The 20,723-nt window shown below is 50.0% G+C and overlaps 2 long non-coding RNA genes across 2 annotated transcripts; one reads left to right on the top strand and one right to left on the bottom strand.

The window, feature by feature from the left end:
* Positions 1-715: 715 nt before the first annotated feature.
* On the top strand, positions 716-9,618 carry LOC309524437. Its single transcript, XR_014215924.1, has 3 exons — positions 716-815; positions 6,195-6,322; positions 9,539-9,618. It is a non-coding gene; the product is annotated as an uncharacterized lncRNA (long non-coding RNA).
* On the bottom strand, positions 3,641-18,988 carry LOC309524435. The gene is made up of 2 exons (XR_014215922.1): positions 18,809-18,988; positions 3,641-3,849 (listed from the first exon to the last, which is right to left on the bottom strand). It is a non-coding gene; the product is annotated as an uncharacterized lncRNA (long non-coding RNA).
* Positions 18,989-20,723: the final 1,735 nt, after the last annotated feature.

The raw sequence follows: 20,723 nt of genomic DNA, 5'->3' as shown, positions 1-20,723 counted from the left end.
TTTATTGGCTGAGAGATTGTTTTTAATGTATTCGTTGATATTGTTATTGGTGTGTTTGCCACCTTGGGCTGCTTTGGGAGGAAATGTGGATATAAATGGAATTCTCCTCCTCCTTCCTGACTAAAGGAGGCAGGGGGAGGAAATGGAAATCCAAGCAGAGGAAAAATGCAATGGAGTATCCTGGGAGAGGACATGACAGTCAGTCAAACTGAAACACTGAACAGGAGCGTTCCATGCTTCTACATTTGGCTGCAGATCTCACTTCTGTCCCCCTGCTCCATTTTTAAAAGTCTCCAGCTGTGATCTAGGGGGAGAAATGCACTAAAAACGAAGCCAGTGACAAATCATCCTCAATATAAGTTTCTTCTTCTTTTAAAATATTTGTCTGCTGGAAGCTTTACGTTCCAGTAACTTTCTCTTTCTAATCGAAATGTGTCCTAAACGGGAGACCTTATTTTGTATCTCAAGATAAACATTGCATTAAGGGAGGTGGAGGAAAATAAAAAAAAAATCTAATATGAACGAGAAGAAAATCAAAGAAGTGAAACTGAAAGTGACAGCAAAGATGGCGAGGCCAGGGGTGCGGGGGAGGGAATCAGTTTTGTATCAACAGGAATGCAATAAGCCTGAGAAGTGGAAGAGCAAGCTATCTGGAAATCTAGTAAAAACAAATAAACTCTCCTTCCTCGACAGGCCACAACTAAAGCTTCCAGAGTCAGGAGAGAGTCGAGCAGAAGATGGAATGAATGAGTAATAAACAGAAGTTTGGACCCATCCCTCCAACAATCCAGTGCCAGGCAGGAACAGTGGCCAAAGTCAGCGGAGGAATTGATGTGACTCTTACCTTTGTAGTCCAAGCTACTGCTTCGTAGGCTACATACCAGCTATGCAAAAACTAGAGTTTTCTACATACACACACCTCTCCATCCTCCATCTAGGCAAGCAGGAGGCACTATCACAATTCAAGGACACATTTCAGAAAGGCAAGAGTGCTCAGAGGAAGAATGGAGCAAGGCCAGTGATGGGTGTGGCATGAGGATAGTTCTGAGAACCAGAGAGAGAGGCCCAGGAGGCCACATTTCAGCCCCAAGCCTGAGATCCTATGCCCCTGTTTTAAAGCTCTGGCAAGCAAATGGATGTTCTCTGCCTGCCTTGAGGCAGTAGGGGGCCACCATCATGTTCTATGGATGCAAATGCCAAATGGTGCTATTGCAATTGTGCAGGGTCTCTAAATAACACACAGTTGTCAAGAATGACAACTGGGCAGCAGACCTGAGAACACTCGCCTCATCTCCTTCTGAAAGTTTTATTGGTGTTTAGTTCTGCCAAGTATCGCACATAACTTTCCGCCTGAAACATCTGTTGGCATCATTCAGAAATGAAAACATCTGGCACCCTAATCTCATGCCCAGGCTTTTGTTACCTACATTAATCACTCCTGGGAAAGAGTTGGAAAGTGTACCAATTTTTTGTAAAATAGATTTATAACCCCTTCATCCTCAAGGTCTTGGTAAAACAGGGGTGGGGGGAACTATTCCAGCTCACAGGCCACATTCCCTTGCAGGTGACCTTCTAAGGGTTGCATGCCAGTGGTGAGCAGCACCAGAAGCAAAAGTGGGCAGAGTAGCAAATAATTTTCCCCGTCACACAGTGGGTGAGTTTCTATACATGCCTGCACACCCCTTTTTGTATCTTTTATCTAGGGAAGCAAGAGGCATTAACAGAGTTGAAGAACAGATTTCAGCCAGGCAAAAGCACTCAAGGATGGTGCGAAAGAAGGCTGGGGAGCAGGTGTGGCCTGGGGAAATTTTCCCCTGAAGATTGTACTGAGAGCAAGCAGTGTTTTTGCACAGGGGAAGCGCACTGGACAGGCAGGTATCCAAAAGGTCTGGACCACAGAGTTCCAAGGGCCAGATGGAGAGGACTGGAGGGTCCCCAGCCCAGGCCTAGCCAATGAATCCCCTTTCCACAAAAGGGCCAGGAAACCTCTACTGAGAGCTTCCTTTGCAAGAATTGCCCTCCTCCTTCTTCCTTACCTTTGGGAAAATGAGGACCTACAACTTTCCAGTGATTGAGGGCTGAGCTACAATGGAAGGAAGGAAGGAAGCCTTTACAGTGTGAATCTGCTGGGATTGCATCATGTGAGGCTGCAACTGAATGCTTGAACAGTCTCTTGCATGAAAGACAGCCACTTTTAGATGAAGAAAAGAACCCCAACAAGGAGAAAGCTAGGATAAGGGCATTTCATTTTTCACTTGCACAGATTTTCTGATGAGACCACATATTCCCCTCCTGCATTCTGAAGTGGTACATTCCACATGAAGCTGCCTTGTACAGAGTGAGTCAGACCATCAGTTCATGCAGTGTGGTCTAACACAAGAGTTTTCTCAAGCTGATGCCCTCTGGACATGTTGGATTACAACGATAATCATCCCTGGCCATTGGTTATACTAGCTGGGGCTGATGGGAGTGGGGAGTCCAGTGCTATCTGGAGGGCACTATATTTAGGGATATCTGCTCTGACTGAGAGTGAACGTCAGATCTTTGCAGAGGGGGAAAACCAATTAAAACAGAACAAGGAAGCCTATTGAGTCTCTGCCAGAAGAGTGTTCCATGTCATGGGAACAGGAATACAAAATATTTGACTTCCAGCTGAGCCGGGTTGTGCCTCTACAACAATGGGGACAACTGAGAGTGCTCCTTCAGATAATCTCAGTAATTGAACCAATGGTCCTTAAGGTAACCTGGATCCAAGCTGTTCAGACTTTGTAGAGCTACTCAAAGCCATGTTATTCTGATCCAGATACACCAATGCTGGCAAACAAGATGGCGCTTGTTAAAAGCACTCCAAGCCACTGAAGTCCCATGGGCCTCTAGTAACAGAAATGCCACATATCAGATCTGTATATCCGTCATTTAACTGGAACTGAGGGGTCTTCTCAAGGGCTGTCACATGGAAGATGGAGCAATCTTGTTTTCTCCTGCTCTGGAAGGTAGGAGTTCAACCAACGGCTTCAAGTTACAAGAAAGGAGATTCCAGCTAAACATCAGGAAGAACTTCCTGACAGTAAGAGCTGTTTGACAGTGGAATTTGCTGCCAAGGAGTGTGGTGGAGTCTCCTTCCTTGGAGGCTTTCAAGCAGAGTTTGGATGGCCATATGTCATGGATGCTTTAGTTGAGATTCCTGCATTGCAGGGGGTCTGGTGCCCTTGGGAGTACCTTCCAACTCTATGATCCTTATGAGGTTCTCATGAAGAGGCAAGGGCATGCTCCTTCATCTCCAGCCTGCATCCTGAACTGAGTTCTCTCCCTTCCTGTCATCAGGATGTAAATGCAATCCTATAGCACAGGCTCATGATCTGTAGCAGAATCTTGGCACATGGAAATGCAAGACTGAACTGAAATGGTCTTGAGAAAAGGTACACGAGGTAGGAATGGAGGGCATTTCACCAGATACCCGAAAGTCTTGGAATGTGCCAATAGCCACAAAATAATAGCGAAAAGTGAAAGATGGAGGATTTTTAAAAAGCAGAGGCTCCTAGCACTACCACTTAACAAGGACAAATGAGACCACGGAGCCTTAAATTTGTCTGAATGTCTAATTCCAGAAGAAAACAGATGACACCTATCTTAGAATCAGTGTTTGGAAATATACAACAAAAGAAGGAATCTTTATTAACACTGGAAATGTACTCTTAAGCTCAGATTTCTTTTTCAACACCCAGCTTGTTCATATCACAGCTCAGTGAACTGTTAACATCACATATTTCTTCTTGTTCTAGTGGTGAGTCCTGGGTTTTTTTCCTTATCTTCATTTTGCAAACTGCAGAAAGATGAGCGCCATTTTTCCTGGTCAGCAAGAGCAGCAAAAAAGGGAAAGAAAGGTGGATAAATGTCTAGGGTCAATGGAAAACAGCAGGTTGCACTGGGTGACATGTATTATCAGCAGCAGCAGCATTAATTTTACAGGTGCCCATTAGAAAATTCACTAATAATTTCATCATCATCATGGAGACTCAGAAAATGACCAGCAACTCAGAAAAGGAAGAGGTTTATTTGGATTGGACACCAGAATTTATGGCATGGATAGGAAACCTGAATGCAGCCCAAAGGAACTCTTCCCAAGCCACTCTCTCTCTTCAGATGCACCCCTTCCTGGTCCTGCTCTGCATCTTCCTTGAGTCTTTTTTGCCTTACTGAGATGTGTCCTTGAACTCTGACAACTTCTGCTTGCCAGGATGGAGGGTGGAATCTACTCTATGAAGGTAACATTCCCATGCAGATCCTCCCGCCAGTGTCATGGCTGGAAGTCTGCATCGGGTTCCCTCTAGGGATGGGTTACTTGAGAGGATGTGGGACATTTCCTTGTGCGAGCATTTAACCCACCATAGGTGAGCTCTGAGAGGGTTTACAAAGCAAAACCATATCGATGTTGCCTGGGCACCATTTATATGCTTTTTAAATAAAGATATCATGCTGCATAGTCTTCCTGACAACACATATCTCAATGTGGCAAAGGCTACCTTATCAAAATAAGAGCTGATATCTGTCATTGTGTAGACAGTATTGAGCTAGATGGACCAATAAAACAAGGCAGCTTCCTGTGTTCCAAAAGCTGAAGTAGAGCAGGCTCTGAAGTGTTTGTTTTTGTTTTTTGCCTCGAGATAGTTCCCTTCTCTTGGAATCATGGGACAGAAAATGGTGGTGGCAGGAGTGTCCAGCTGGTCTTTGTCTGGCTCTCTCTCTTGTCCTGGAGTCCTCCCCTTAGGACAATTGATGGTGGATGACCTCTTGGTGGGCAGAGGGAATGTCCAACTCATGCAGATGCCTCTCTGAGATACTGCGTATAGATAAATATAGGCTAGGCTGAGCGAGATATATACTGGCCTAGCATTCTTTGTAGAGGAGGAGGGATTTGAAGCAGGGACTCTTCACAAGTCCAACTCTACTCCATTCACATGTTAATGCAGTTGAAGGAAGGGAAAATACCCTTCTACACTGCAGGCAGCATTTTTTTGAATTGACTGGGCTTCTAAAGACAAAAGATCAGGCTTCCTTCAGTTGACCTTGAAGAGTGTCACAGTTTAAAGTCATTCTCTCCAGCTCTTAATCTTTTCTTCTGACTCTCCCCCTGTCAAAATTCTGCCACGTCCCTTCTTAATCTGTAGGTATAGTGCATTTCAAAGGAATAAAAGAGCTTTCTTTGAAACATGGACTTCAGCTGAGACCCTCCAGAGCCACAGTCTCTGATGGGCAGGCACTGTTGCTGCAGGGTGGTTCAGACTTTCCTCTTTATTTACTTCTCTTTTATGTGCAGATTTATAAACCAATTCACAACCAAAAGCTATCAAAGTGGTGTACCAGGAAGATAAAATCAGTTAAAATACAAAATATGACAAACTACAAGCAATTAAAAACATCTCTACAGTTGTACAGCTGTGTCTTGTGTATGGATGCTCTCTTAGTGAGAAAGCCTGTGCTTTGCCTGCAGAAGGTTCCAGGTTCAACCTCTGGCCTCTCCTAGGGTTAGGAGAGATCAGAGTCTGAAACCCTGGAGAGCCTCTGTCAATCAATGTGGACAAGAATGAGTAAGATTGACCCGATCTCACTTGTCATTAGGCAGTTCCCTAAATTCCTATCTAGTACGGCCCTCTTTCTGAGAACCATGAGGACTGCGATCTTACTTCATTCTTAGGTGACAGTTGATAACACAGTGGTGGAGCACCTGTTTTGCATGCAGGTTCAATCCCCACCTTCTCCAGGTATGGCTGGGGGAAAGCCTCTGTCTTCATCCCTGGAGAGCCACTACCTTTGGGTTAGATTGACTGATAAGTCTTACATGTGAACCAAACACCCTGTTTGTCAAGCAGATTGTTAATATCTGGAAACAGTCAAGTGGTCTCAACATGGATACTGAAGTTGCCCAACACCATACGGCTAGGAAGCCTCCAACATCAATCTGAGACCTGTAATTAATAACTTTGTGTGCTAATAAAAGATCAAGAGGGTACCAGCTGGAATCCAGTCTCTAATCCACTCATAAGTTATTGATGCTGGTGGTAGCACTCCATCTGCTTCCATAGTGTTTGGTTCCCTGTTGTATTGCTGGAAACTGTTGAGTCTGGATGCTCAGACATCTTAAAGAAATGATGAAAAGCCTCAGAAGGGATTAGCACAAGTCATTTATGTTTCAGGGGGGAAGAAACAATGCAGGAAGTCAGATTGCAGCATTATAATTCCCTGTGTCAAGGTGACCTGGCCATACATGAAGAGAAAACACACCCACCTCTCTACACTGCAGGCTACCCCATTGCTCTGTAGGGTAAGTGGCGTTTGCTGTTGAGGACTGTGGGCAGAGCTGGCTCTGGGTTTTGAGGGAAGAGCTCAGCAAACTGCCCCTTCCCCCCTGAATTCATAGGAAATTAGGATGTTGCTTTATACAGAGTCAGAGCTTCAGTTCATGTAGCTCACCATTTCCTGCACTGTCTGGCAGCAGCTCACCAGGATTTCAGACATGGGACATTCCCATCCCTAGCTGGAGATGCCTGGGATTGAATCTGTGACATTCTGCATGCAAAGCATGTGCTCTATCCCTGACCCATGTCTCGCAGAAGCTATAGGAACACAGGAAGCTGCCTTATACCAAGGGAAACCACTGGACTAGCTAGCTCAGTTGTCTTTGTCCATGGAGTTTTCTTGGCAGGGATACTGGAGTGGCTTGCCGGTTCCTCCTCCAGGTGGATCACGTTTGGTCAAACTCTCCACTATGACCTGTTCATCTTGGGTGGCCCTGCGCGGCATAGCTCATAGCTTCTCTGAGTTATTCAAGCCCCTTCGCCACGGCAAGGCAGTGATCCACGAAGGGGAGTGATCCATGAAGGGGGCAGTGTTCGCATGGACTGCAAGAAGATCAAACCTATCCATTCTGAAGGAAATCAGCCCTGAGTGCTCACTGGAAGGACAGATCCTGAAGCTGAGGCTCCAATACTTTGGCCACACCATGAGAAGAGAAGACTCCCTGGAAAAGACCCTGATGCTGGGAAAGATGGAGGGCACAAGGAGAAGGGGACGACAGAGGACGAGATGGTTAGACAGTGTTCTTGAAGCTACCAACATGAGTTTGACCAAACTGCAGGAGGCAGTGGAAGACAGAAGTGCCTGGTGTCCATGGGGTCACGAAGAGTCAGACATGACTAAACGACTAAACAACAACAACAACAGCTTGCTCAGTATTGTCCACAGTGTCTGGCAGTGGCTTTCCCCCTCCTTCCTCAGTAGATGCCAGGGACTGAACCTGGGACCTTCTACATGCAATTCAGGTGCTCTACCACTGAGCTACTTCCCTTCCTTGGTGGGTGAGCCTTCCAAAAGGGTTGTGGGTGGGTGGGCGCTTCCTTTGTAGTATGGCAGAGTAGTAGGCTGCCCCTACTTTTTAACCACTTCACAAACACTTCTCTGGCAGCATCCCAAATGTTACATTAGTTCAAGGTATTGTGAGGAAAACAAAATGTCGGCTGCTGCAAAAGTATGTTAGTCTCCATTGGTAGCTACCATTCCATCTTCCAGCAGCATCCTGGGCTAGCACAATGTCCAGGGCACAGTGGGGGGGGGAATGCTAGCCACCAGCTCTACGTATCTACCTATCTATTATATCATTGTATCCCAGCTTTCTTCCTCATGACAGCCAGTGTGGTGTAGTGGTTAGGAGTGGTGGACTTGTAATCTGGTGAACTGGGTTCGATTCCCTGCTCCTCCGCATGCAGCTGCTGGGTGACCTTGGGCCAGTCACACTATTCTGAAGTTTCTCAGCCTCAATCACCTCACAGAGTGTTCGTTGTGGGGGAGGAAGGGAAAGGAGATTGTTAGCCGCTTTGAGACTCATCAGGGTAGTGATAAAGCGGGATATCAAATCCAAACTACTCTTCTTCTTCTTCTTCTTCTTCTTCTTCTTCTTCTTCTTCTTCTTCTTCTTCTTCTTCATGGCCTGCAAGATGGTTTCCAGGTGGTCATCCATCCAGGCACTGACCAAACCCAGAACTGCTTAGCTTTAGCAAGGTGATGCAGTTGTGTGCTGTCTTGTGCCTACTCAGCCTTGTCCAGTCTTCCACAGTGTTAGAGTGAAGGCAATTTGTGTGTGAGGGAGGGAGGGAGGAAGGAAGGAAAAAAAGAATCAGATATGCCACTGAGCTCTTTTGAGGCAAGGTGAGATATAAATGAATTAATTCATTCAAGCCAGTAATATTTTGAATTCAAAGAATAAATACTCCCACGGCTTTTAAGGGGTGGGGTGTCACCCAGTGGCAGAGCATATCCTTTGGACTCCAAAGGTCCCAGGTTCAGGCCTCAGCATTGAACCCCGTTGAGTCACTGCCAGTCAGTGTAGACAATAATGAGCTGGCTGTGAAAGACCGCCTGTCTGAAATCCTGGATCAGTAAATAACACTGAGCTAGATGGACTAATGGTCTGGCTTTATGTTAAGGCAGCTTTATGTTCCTAAGTCATTGGAGGACAAACTGGTTGAGCACAATATTTGACAGAGAAGATATTTTAGCAATGTGTGACATTGTTTGTTTGTGTGTGTATGTATGTGTGTGTGTGTGTGTGTGTGTGTATGTTAGAGACAGACAGACAGAGAGAGATGTTCTGTAGAATCTGGTTGGCCACTGTGAGAACAGGATGGTGAACGAGATCCAGCAAAGCTTTTCTTATGTTCTTAATTATCCATAACAAGGGAATGAGTACCGTATTTTTCGCTCTATAGGATGCACTTTTTCCTCTCCAAAAATTAAGGGGAAATGTGTGTGCGTCCTATGGAGCGAATGCAGGCTCCTTGGCTTCAGCGATAGCAATGTGAAGCCTCTGAAGCGCCTCTGAAGTCGGTGCGCACCGACCCCTCTTGCTCTCCAGGCTTCAGCAAAAGCAACACGAAGCCAAGGAGCGCAGCACGAGTTCCCGCTGCGCTCTGGAGGCTTCAGGTTCCTTTCGCTGAAGCTGGGAGAGCAAGACTCTCCCGGATTCAGCAGAGAGGGAGAGCTGCGCAGTGCCCCTTCAGCCAAGCGGGAGGACAAATGGAAGGGGCTCCGTTTCTCCTGCTGCTTCGCTGAAGGGGCGCTGAGCAGAGAGGGGGAGAATTTTTTTTCCCTTGTTCTCCCCCTCTAAAACAAGGTGCGTCCTATGGTCCGGTGTGTCCTATAGAGCGAAAAATACAGTATGTTACACTGTGTTCCTATTTCCTCCTGTGAAATGTAGAATGTTGTGTTGTACTGGGTAGGAACATAGGAAGCCACCTTATGCTGAATCAAGACATTGGCCAGTAGAGCTCTGATTGACAGTGGCTCTCCAGGGTTTCAGATGGGAAGGCTCTTCCAGCTGGAGATACTGGGGATTGAACCCAAGGTCTTTTGCACGCAAAGCAGATGCTTTACCACCAAGCTACCACCCTCCCTTCCCTAAGGTGTCGGTGGCATCCCTGTAATTACTTCTTCTCTGTACTCAAATGGCTTCCCAACACTTGGCATCTTTTGCTTTGCTTTTCAGAATCCTCCCAAGCGATTAGAAGACATTGTGGGCTAATCAACCAAGAAATTTAAACATAAAGGCGGCTAAAATCTCTCCAGGAAGTCCATTAAATACATATTTCTCCTTTATGGGCTTGCTATTTATTACTTCATTTTTAAAAATACAATGGGCCGTATCCTTGTGTGGGTATAAACCATCCTAGTGGTGCCAGCTGACAAGATAGCTTTATGGTCTTCCCTTTCTTTCTTGTAATAATGATGTCCTCTGACTTGAAATGGGAGATGGAAACATGTTAACTGGCTTAATGCTGACCTCTGAGTGCCCCAGGAAGTGGAGGCTGGGCCATTAAGACAAACTGGGCATTGTTCCATCCTGTCCTCAGCCAGCCCCCACCTGGCCTGTCTTCATATTTGCAACCAGCTTCCTCCTAGTCTTTAGCCTCAGGGTTGACCTTGTAGAACTCAGCAGGAAGATGGGACTAAAACTTGAATTTGTTGGCTCTGCCTGTTATTGGTCCTGGCTCCACCTACTATTTGGACTGCCTGCCTTCTCCCCCCCCCCATGGGCACCAGCCCCCCCCCCCGGGAGTGCGACATGATGCTAGGGTTGCTTCAGAGGCATAGCAAGGTCAGGTGGTACCCAGTGCAGAAAATTTATTTTCACCCCCCCCGCACAAATTGAAATTATTAAAAGGAATAATAATAATAGTAATAATAATAATTTTTATTTATTCCCCGCCCTTCCCGGCCAGAGCCGGGCTCAGGGCGGCTAACACCAGTAAAATTACAATAAAAACATAATGGGGGGGAAGGGGGGACCAATTTAAAATACAGGTTAAAATACAATTTAAAATGCAGCCTCATTTTAATAGTAACCCATAGATCAAAACCATAAAGGGAGGGAAACATAAGGGTCAGACTGAGTCCAAACCAAAGGCCAGGTGGAACAGCTCTGTCTTGCAGGCCCTGCGGAAAGATGTCAAGTCCCGTAGGGCTCTAGTCTCTTGTGACAGAGCATTCCACCAAGTCGGGGCCAGTACTAAAAAGGCCCTGGCCCTAGTTGAGACCAATCTAACCAGCTTGTGACCTGGGACCTCCAAAGTGTTGTCATTTGTGGATGACAGTGGCAACTGTTATTTTCTGGTTTATTTACTGAACACTGTTAGCATAAGTAGCTTTGGCTTAGCGGCCCAAGAGGTCTTCTGCGGTGCCCGCATGCCCTATAGCCCAACCGCTGTTGGCGGCCTCCTCGGCCTCCGTGAGCTCCACAGGCTTCTGCAGGCTTCTGCTTTCTTGGCAGGCCGCTACAGCGGCCCCAAAACCCCAAACACTGCTGGTGGGGGGCTAAGGAAGTCAGCCTCAGCAGCATCGAGAAGTTGGCCTCGACAGCATCAGCCCTTTCCTTGCCTTCACCCTGCCCCCTGCCTGCAGCCGATTGGCCAGCTGGGTTGGGGGTGGGGCAAAGGTCCCAAGGCAATGAGGGTGGCATCTGAGACACCTCTTAGAAAGGAGCTTCAATAAGTTTATTTTTAAAATACAGTGATACCTCGGGTGTCAGGGGTTCAGGAGCAGAGACGCAGAGAAGGGAGGAAGCAGAGAGCGAGGGGGAGGAATCCGAAGGGAAAATGAGTGATGATGACGACCCGAGATCTCCAAGCCTAAGCAGTGAGTCAGAGGACTCCCAAAAGGGAGCCCCAGTGAGCAGAGCAAGGGGGGGATCCGGGGGGACACCCCAGGAGGAAGGGAACAGAGGAGATTCAGAGAGCAGCAGCTGGAAGTCGGGACCCACGCTCATAACTGAGAGCGGCAGCAGCTGGAAGTCGGGACCCACGCTCAAGACTGAGAGCAGCAGGGAGGAAGGTAGCCAGGCATCGGGTTCCGGAGGCTGTCAGCAGGAGGGAGGGCACGAGTCAGGGGTGGTCACGCCCTCCTCAGAGAGCGAGGCAACGGTTAAGAGGAAAGTAGAGAGTTGGGCGCGCGCGCCAAGTTCAAATGCAGCGGAAGCTGGAGCAGTAAGCAGCCCGGAGAGTGAGCCAGGTCCTAAAGCCCGCCGCAAGGAGGCAGAAGGATCAGGGGGGTCAGCGTCAGAGGAGAGTAGAAGGGAGGAGGCCCAGGGGGGCAGAAGGACCCAGAGACGTAGGGAGAGGCGAAGGAGGTGGAGCAAGGCTAGGGTATTAAGCTGGTGTGCAAGAGGCGGGGACTCAGACGGGTCTTCGCCGACCTAGGGCAGAAGGTGTAGAGCTGCACGCTGCAGTTCGGAAATGAAACCTGTAACTTAACAAAGACTCTTATAAAGTGAACGCTGGCGGACTTGGTCCTATGTGAGCTGGGACTGGGTGGCAGCCCTGACAGTAAGACCCGTCTCTCAAAAGCTTCGGACACCTGATATCTCGCAGCGGAGAGAGAGGCAGCTGGAGGAGGGGATCGGTGTTTGGGAGCAAGCTCACGACGGTTAGCAGAGATGACGGAAGCAGAGACAGTTGCAGCGCTGCAACAGGCAGTTACCCAATTGAACGCGGAGGTACTGGCATCCAAGAAGAGGGAGGAGGATGCGGCAGCCGCCTACAGAGATCTCCACGCCAGGTTTGAAGCATGGGTTAAACACGGGCAGCCAGGACCCAGACCGGAGGGGGTTGGGTTGGCACGGAGAGCAGGAGGGCTTGTGGCTCACTTCGATGGGAATTTACAACAGTACCCCAATTTTCGAGCAGACGTAATGTGCGCACTGCAACTGCTGGCAAAAGACTTTAGAGATGAGGAAGAGAAAGTGGGGTTCATACTATCCCATTTGCATGGGGATGCTAAAGCGTGGCTACGCAATTTGTGGAGGGATAAAGATCCGGCGCTTCAGAATGCAGATGCCTTTATCAAAGCGATGGATGCGTGTTTTTTGTCTACTATTGATGTGGATCTTGCCCGACGGGAGATTCATGGACTAAAACAAGGGAGGGCAAGCGTCCGGCAGTACCACGCCCGCTTTTTTGCGCTGGTCAGTGCCTTAGAGTGGGACCGGGATTCGCCCCCTGTCAGAGACCTGTTCTGGGAGGGTCTAAGCTCTGCGGTCAAGGATGAAATTGCAAGGGGGGAGAGGCCCCGAAGCACGCAGGAGGTGGTCCAAAGGGCGCTGACTGTGGGGGTGAGGCTGGAAGAACGTCCATGGTGCAGAGATGAAGGACGTGGAGGGCGCGAAGCAGCGAGAAGTTTCTCTTTCGTTCCAAGAGAAGCAGCGCGTGCGCAATCCACACCTCCGCCTGGAGGGGGAGGGGAACCGATGGAGGTTGGAGGTGCAAGGGCTCAGTCAGCAGCCAGAGCCCAAGCACCGACAGCAGTGAAAGCGAAGCCTCCTAGAGGGAACAGGAAGTGTTACATCTGCGAGGATCCAGGCCATTTGGCGAAAGAGTGTCCCCGGAGGTTCCACAAGCACACTGCAGCCTCAGCAATGGTGACTGCAGCAACGCAGCAAGGAGAACCACAGCAGGGAAACGACGATGTCTGGCTGGAGACAGAGGCACTGGGGCCCAGCCAGACGCATCAGTGAAGCAGTCCCCAGCGATCTTGCAACCCACGGACCCCCTCCCACCCAAACCAGTAGTGCAGCTCACAGCATCTCTCCAGCTACCCGATGGCGTCACTATCGAAGTGCCGCTTTCTGTGGATTCTGGAAGCAACGCAGACTTTATAGCGCAGGATTTTGTGGAGCAGCACGCTATACAGCTACTGCCTGCCACTCTGCCCCTGCAAGTCGTCACAGTGGATGGCAGAGAGTTGCTAGGGGGGCAGGTGGTGAAGCAAACGCCACCGATGGTGATGCGCCTTGGCAACCACAGGGAAGTCATCAGTTTTAATGTCACCCAACTGTCGGACACGCCCATTGTGTTGGGCATGAGTTGGCTGGACAGGCACAGTCCGACACTGGCTTGGTACCAGAGACAGCTGATCTTCGGCTCCTCTTATTGCGCAGAACACTGCATCCTGCCCAGACAGGAGGGAGAGGAGGAGGAATCACAACTGCAGTTGGGAACGTTGCAAGCAGTCCCCCACAAATACGCAGACTTTCTGGAGGTCTTCTGCGAGAAAGAGGCTGACAAGCTACCACCGCACAGGCAATATGACTGCAAGATTGACCTCCTACCAGGGGCGACGCTGCCGAAAGGGAAGCTGTATTCCATGTCTGAGGACGAATTACAGGAACTCAAACAGTTCATAGATCACAATTTGCAGCGCGGTTTCATCCGGGAGTCCAGGGCAGTAGGGGGCAGTCCTGTTTTCTTCGTGAAGAAGAAAGACACGCCCCAAAAAAGACTGGTGGTGGATTTTCGCCTCTTAAACAAGATGACCAAGCCTTCTGATTTCCCCATGCCCAGGATTGACGACCTACTAGCGACGGTGCGCAAGGGACGCGTGTTCACCAAGTTGGACCTGCGAGGTGCGTACAATCTCATCCGCATGAGGGAGGGCGATGAGTGGAAGACAGCCATGTTCACGCCTCTGGGCACCTACGAATACAGAGTGATGCCGTTTGGATTGCAAAACGGTTCTCACTGTTTCCAAGCTTTCATGCATCATGTGTTGGCGGGACTCCTTTACAAGAAGTGCGTCTGCTTTCTGGATGACATCCTGATATTCTCCGAATCGCAGCAAGCCCATGACCAAGATGTTCGGGAGGTGCTGGAGAGGCTGCAGCAGCATAGACTGTACGCCAAACTGGAGAAGTGCCAGTTCGACACGACGGAGGTGGATTTCTTGGGTTACAAGTTGTCGGACAAGGGGCTAGCCATGGACAGCGCCAAGGTTCGTGCGGTGTTGGATTGGAAGAGCCCGCGCAACCGGAAGGAGGTCCAGCGGTTTGTCGGCTTCGCCAACTTCTATCGCAAGTTTATCAAGGGGTTCGCGATGCAGACGGCGGCCATTACGGACACGCTAAGCTCCAAGAAAAAGAAATTCATCTGGACGGAGCAGGCGGAGCAGTCCTTTCAGGCACTCAAGCGTCTCTTCGCGTCGGAAGAGCAACTGCTGCATATCGACCCCAGCAGGCCGATGCGGGTAGAGACAGACGCGTCCGATAGAGCAGTGGGAGCTGTCCTGCTGCAAAGGGACCCACAGGGGGTCTGGAGGCCGGGAGCGTTCTACTCCAGAAAGCTCAGCAAGTCGGAGCAGAACTACACCATCTGGGACAGGGAGTTGCTGGCCATTCATGCAGCTTTCAAGGCGTGGAGGCACTTCCTGATCGGCGCCAAGCACACGGTGCAGGTCTGCACGGATCACAAGAATCTGGAGCACTGGCGCACGGCTCAGTTCCTGAACCAGAGGCAGATACGTTGGGCGGAGTTCTTTGCTGACTTCAATTTCCGAATAGAGTACGTCCCAGGCGACACCAACGTCATGGCGGATGCACTGTCCCGCAAACCGCAATACCTCGAAGAGGCGACGCCAGCGGCAGCCATGCACATCTTCGCGCCAACAGCGTGGGCGTGCGCTTCAGCCACAGTAGACCTGGATGCGGTGCGGCGGGCGTTGCAGGACGACTCCTTCGCGCAGGCGAAGATGGCAGAGGTGCACAAGGGCACGGCGAAGGGCGACGAGTTCCAGATACGAGACGGCTTGCTCTTACGTAAAGGGGCCATCTACGTGCCGGGAGACGAACTTCGCGCCAGGGTACTGCAGCAGCTGCACGACGCACCCACGGCCGGGCACTTTGGCACGGAAAAAAAGGTGGAATTAGTCGCAAGGGACTTTTGGTGGCCCAGACTGAGAGGGGAAGTCGCGGACTACGTTGCGAGGTGCGACACCTGCCAGAGGGCCAAACCGGTGCACAAACCACCGGCGGGACTGCTGGAACCGCTGCAAACGCCGTTTGAACCATGGGAGAGAGTGGCCCTGGACTTTGTTACGGATCTACCCAGCTCGAGAGGCAAGACAGCTGTACTAGTGGTGGTGGACTTGTTCACCAAGATGGCACATTTCATTCCGTGTGCGAAGGTGGCCACGGCGGAACAAACCGCCAAACTGTTCATAGATCACGTGTTCAAAGTGCATGGTCTGCCGCGGTCTATCCTGTCCGACCGCGGGCGCCAGTTCGTCTCGAATTTCTGGCAGAAGCTGATGAGTTTTCTAAATGTCAAGGTCGATCTGGCATCAGCAAGACACCCGCAGACCAACGGGCAAGCAGAGAGGGTCAATGCCATCATGCAGCAGTACCTGAGATGCTATGCCAATCAACAACCTGCGACCTGGGTGGATTACCTGCCGCTCGCCGAGTTCGCTTACAACAACACGAAGCACGTGTCCACAGGGGTGACGCCGTTCTTCGCCAACAATGGGAGGAATCCCAGAACCTTCCCGGGACGGGAGAGAGTGGGGGACGGAGAACCACAGACGGCGGACGCGTTCGCGTCAGAGTTGCAGGCGGTACACGATCAACTCAGACGGCAGCTGGAGCTAGCTAAGCACGCCTACAAGGTGCAAGCTGACAAGCACAGGCGGGTTGGCGAAGGGATCCAAGTGGGAGACTGGGTCTGGTTGGCAGCCCACGCAGTGCCGACCAGGTCACTAGCCAAGAAGAAGTTGGGGCACAAGCAAATTGGTCCGTACCAAGTCGAAGCACAGATCAACCCGGTAGCCTTCCGACTGGCGCTGCCGGAGGGTTCCAGAATGCATCCGGTGTTCCACAGGTCGGTGCTCACTCCCTACAAGGCACCTCACAGATTCCAGGAGCCAGGGACGGCACCGAGTCCGTTCCGGGAGCGGACGGAGACGCGAGGGGTGACGCAGCAAGACCCCATCAACGAGGTCACGGAGATTTTGGACTCCAGATGGGGGGAAGAGGGAGTCGAATACCTCCTAGCCAGAGAGGGCACCCGGGCCAGCGCCAATAGCTGGGTGCCAGACTACGCTTTGGAGGAACCCCTGCTCAAGGACGAGTTTCATGCCCTTTTCCCACACAGACCCATGCCAGCGAGCTTCTTCGACGACTGGCTGTTCACGCCCACACTTTCTTCCAGCACGTTCCATGGATTCGACTCGGACGGGGAACCCGCACTGAGCACCCGTTCCCCAGAAGGATCGCCGGCGGGTTCGGCGTCAGACACCTCGTATTGGTGGGACGATCGACCGGAGGAGCAATGGCGCCGGAAGTGGCTGGAGATGCCAGGTCGAGCGACCGACGCAGAGACTGACATGGACGTGTTCGGGGAGGACCTTGGGTTCGAGCACGGCGGTACAGAGATGGAAGCGGAACAGGTCAACGTCGGCGACCGCGAGGAGGAAGACTCGGAGGTCTTCAGTTGGCGGCCAACCACGGGGAGCGAACTGTATCCGGCATTCCCTCCCGTGATGATGGAGCACCCAGCACCCACACCTGAAAGCGGGGAGGGGGGAAAGGGGGGCTTCGAGGGGGGGATGGATGTCAGGGGTTCAGGAGCAGAGACGCAGAGAAGGGAGGAAGCAGAGAGCGAGGGGGAGGAATCCGAAGGGAAAATGAGTGATGATGACGACCCGAGATCTCCAAGCCTAAGCAGTGAGTCAGAGGACTCCCAAAAGGGAGCCCCAGTGAGCAGAGCAAGGGGGGGATCCGGGGGGACACCCCAGGAGGAAGGGAACAGAGGAGATTCAGAGAGCAGCAGCTGGAAGTCGGGACCCACGCTCATAACTGAGAGCGGCAGCAGCTGGAAGTCGGGACCCACGCTCAAGACTGAGAGCAGCAGGGAGGAAGGTAGCCAGGCATCGGGTTCCGGAGGCTGTCAGCAGGAGGGAGGGCACGAGTCAGGGGTGGTCACGCCCTCCTCAGAGAGCGAGGCAACGGTTAAGAGGAAAGTAGAGAGTTGGGCGCGCGCGCCAAGTTCAAATGCAGCGGAAGCTGGAGCAGTAAGCAGCCCGGAGAGTGAGCCAGGTCCTAAAGCCCGCCGCAAGGAGGCAGAAGGATCAGGGGGGTCAGCGTCAGAGGAGAGTAGAAGGGAGGAGGCCCAGGGGGGCAGAAGGACCCAGAGACGTAGGGAGAGGCGAAGGAGGTGGAGCAAGGCTAGGGTATTAAGCTGGTGTGCAAGAGGCGGGGACTCAGACGGGTCTTCGCCGACCTAGGGCAGAAGGTGTAGAGCTGCACGCTGCAGTTCGGAAATGAAACCTGTAACTTAACAAAGACTCTTATAAAGTGAACGCTGGCGGACTTGGTCCTATGTGAGCTGGGACTGGGTGGCAGCCCTGACATCGGGTTAAGTACTTAATTCGTCCCGGAGGTCCATTCTTAACCTGAAACTGTTCTTAAGCTGAAGCACCACTTTAGCTAATGGGGCCTCCTGCTGCTGCTGCGCCGCTGGAGCACGATTTCTGTTCTCATCCTGAAGCAAAGTTCTTAACCTGAAGCACTATTTCTGGGTTAGCATATGTAACCTGAAGCGTATGTGTAATGGTTCTAGGGGTTGCTCGTGCGTAAGGCGGTGCAAACACTTGGCTGGGTTGCCTGAGTGGACCTTTTCTGTCCGGACAGCCACTCTCCCGTGGCTGTCTCAATCGCTGGCAGAATCCGTCAGTGGGTGTTTCTTAAACTTCTTCCAGCAAAGAAGCTCTTTGACGCCTAGTCTCCTCCTACTCTCTCTGCGCAAGGAGGGCGTAGGCAGCGGAGGACCTCTACTCTCCCCGCTGGTCCCCGGCAAGGAGTCATGGGACCGCCTCGCCGCTTCCCCCATCTGCCCCCCTACTCCACTGGTGCTACGCTGATTCTCTTCCCCAGAAGATGGGCTGCCTCTCCCACTCCCGGGACGCTCTCTGGAATCCCTCTGGATTTTGCTCTCTCCCTCCGGCACTGATGGCAGTTCCCTGACAGTATGTAACCTGAGGTACCACTGTACTTATTTTTTTTCCAGTTTCTCTCTCACACCCCCCCCCCCCGCCACATTCCTCTGTGTGACCATTCTAGCAAATGGGAGATGTTGAAATTGACAGTTCTTTCTAGATATCCCACAATATATAAGGGTGATTTGGGCTCTGCCCCACTAGAAGAAGAAGAAGAAGAGTTGGATTTGATATCCCACCTTTCACTCCCTTTAAGGAGTCTCAAAGCGGCTAACATTCTCCGTTCCCTTCCTCCCCCACAACAAACACTCTGTGAGGTGAGTGAGGCTGAGAGACTTCAGAGAAGTGTGACTTGCCCAAGGTCACCCAGCAGCTGCATGTGGAGGAGCGGGGACGCGAACCTGGTTACCCAGATTACGAGTCTACCGCTTTAACCACTATACCACACTGGCTCCAGCCTTCAGCCTTCCCTCAGACAGCCCCCACTGGCTTGCCATTTTACTTGCAGCCAATCCAGAAGGTGGCCATAGTGTTCAGCTTCCTCCTACTCCTTAGAATTGCTGTTGCAGACCTCAGCAGGGAGAAGACAGGGACAAAACTAGAATTAGTTGGTTCTCCCTCTCTGTAGCCCTGGCTCCTCCTACCTCTGGTCTCCAGGCCTTCCACCCTACCAGTGCCAAAGTATGCCAGCAACCACTATGCTCCTGGGCCTCTCTGTCTCTTCCTTAGGGAGCCAGTGTGGTGTTAAGAGTGGTAGACTTGTAATCTGGTGAACTGAGTTTGCTTCCTCGCTCCTCCATATGCAGCTGCTGGGTGACCTTGGGCTAGTCACACTTCTCTGAAGTCTCTTAGCCTCACTCACCTCACAGAGTGATTGTTGTGGGGGAGGAAGGAAAAGGAGAATGTTAGCCGCTTTGAGACTCTTTAGGGTAGTGATAAAGTGGGATATCAAATCCAACCCCCCCTCCTCCTTCTTCTTCAGGACTCTACCTCTCCCCAGGCCTTATCACTCACCAGCCCTGCATCATTGTCAAGTGCTTTCCCCTTACTAGAATATGTCACTGAACTGTGATTATGCCTCTTGCCTGTGTGCCAAAACCTCTGACCTTGGTGTAGTTGGAAAGTAGCCCACTGAACAAAGGAAAGGGTCATGTCTGTTGCTCCATCCACCTTTTTTAAAAAAAATGATCTTTATTAAAAGTTTAAGAATTACAGAAAAAAGAGAAAAAGAAAACAACAAAAAAATTGACAAAACATATATAATACATAAAAGGAAAAGCATAAAAACAATACAACAATACAGCAAAAAACAACAACACACAATAACATTAAAACACACATCCAATGTTCCATATCTTTATCTTTCATTTACTTGTTTCATCAACCTCCTCACACCTCCCTTTTTGTATTCTAATTTAATTAATTGTTTCAGCAAATTCTTTCCATCTTTCTCAATTTTTGTTATAGAATTTATCTTAACGATCTAACCTTTTAATTAACTCAAAAAATCCTTTCCATCTTTCACTATATTCTGTCATTCAATTTACCTTAATTTATTTAACCTTATCTTACCATAAAAAACCTTAAAACTTAAAACTTAATACTTACTTGTACATAACTCCTTATATCATTTCTACTAAAGCCAAATAGTTTCATTCCAACATTTTTCCTAATACTCATTAATTTTACACTAATTCTCAAAATAAATTTTTTAAAAACTTTCTTCTAATCTTCATCCAATGTCTCTTCCTCCTGGTCTCGGGTTTTGTCAGTCCTTCTTGTCCATTCCATCTAGTCCATCAACCTGGTGATCTTATTTCCGAGGCTCTTAAGTCTTTTCCATGTCCCTTCTGCAGATATTCTTCTTGTTTCTACCTGCACTTTACTTTGTCTTTTGTTGATCTTTTTCTTAATTTCTTTCCTTTCTCATTGGGGGGTAGGTCTCGGGAGGACTCCAATCCAAAAATATCTCCATCTCCCCTCAGCAGATCAGCCCATTCCCCACAGTCCCATTCCCCACAGTCAACACTGTAATCCAGGAAGTATTTAAAAGCATGTTTCAAAGTCCTTCCAAAATTAAGAGCCCTCACAACTCCAGACCCCGCCCCCCGGTCCACTCCAAACTTCAAGAACAGCGGTTTATGCTCCTGCAAGGCCTCAGATCTCTCCATTTGTGTTACTTGAGGTTCAACAGCAACCTCCTCCATTATCTTCTGCACTTGCGCTTGCCCTGTCAAAACAAGTTCCTGGGCTGGTTCCTGAATGGTTTCTATATGGGTATTCGCCGTTTGTCCAAAGTTTTTAACTGCAACAGTCATCAAATCCATCTTCTCATGCATCTGCTCCAGCAAAGCGCTTGTCTTGCAAAAAGCAAGCACCAAAACTTCTTCTAAACACATTTTTATTCAAGGTCAGAG

This window comes from Podarcis vaucheri (assembly GCF_965113315.1).
Source record: "Podarcis vaucheri genome assembly, chromosome: Z".
Lineage (NCBI taxonomy): Eukaryota > Metazoa > Chordata > Lepidosauria > Squamata > Lacertidae > Podarcis > Podarcis vaucheri.
This window is presented reverse-complemented; position numbering and strand designations above follow the sequence as displayed.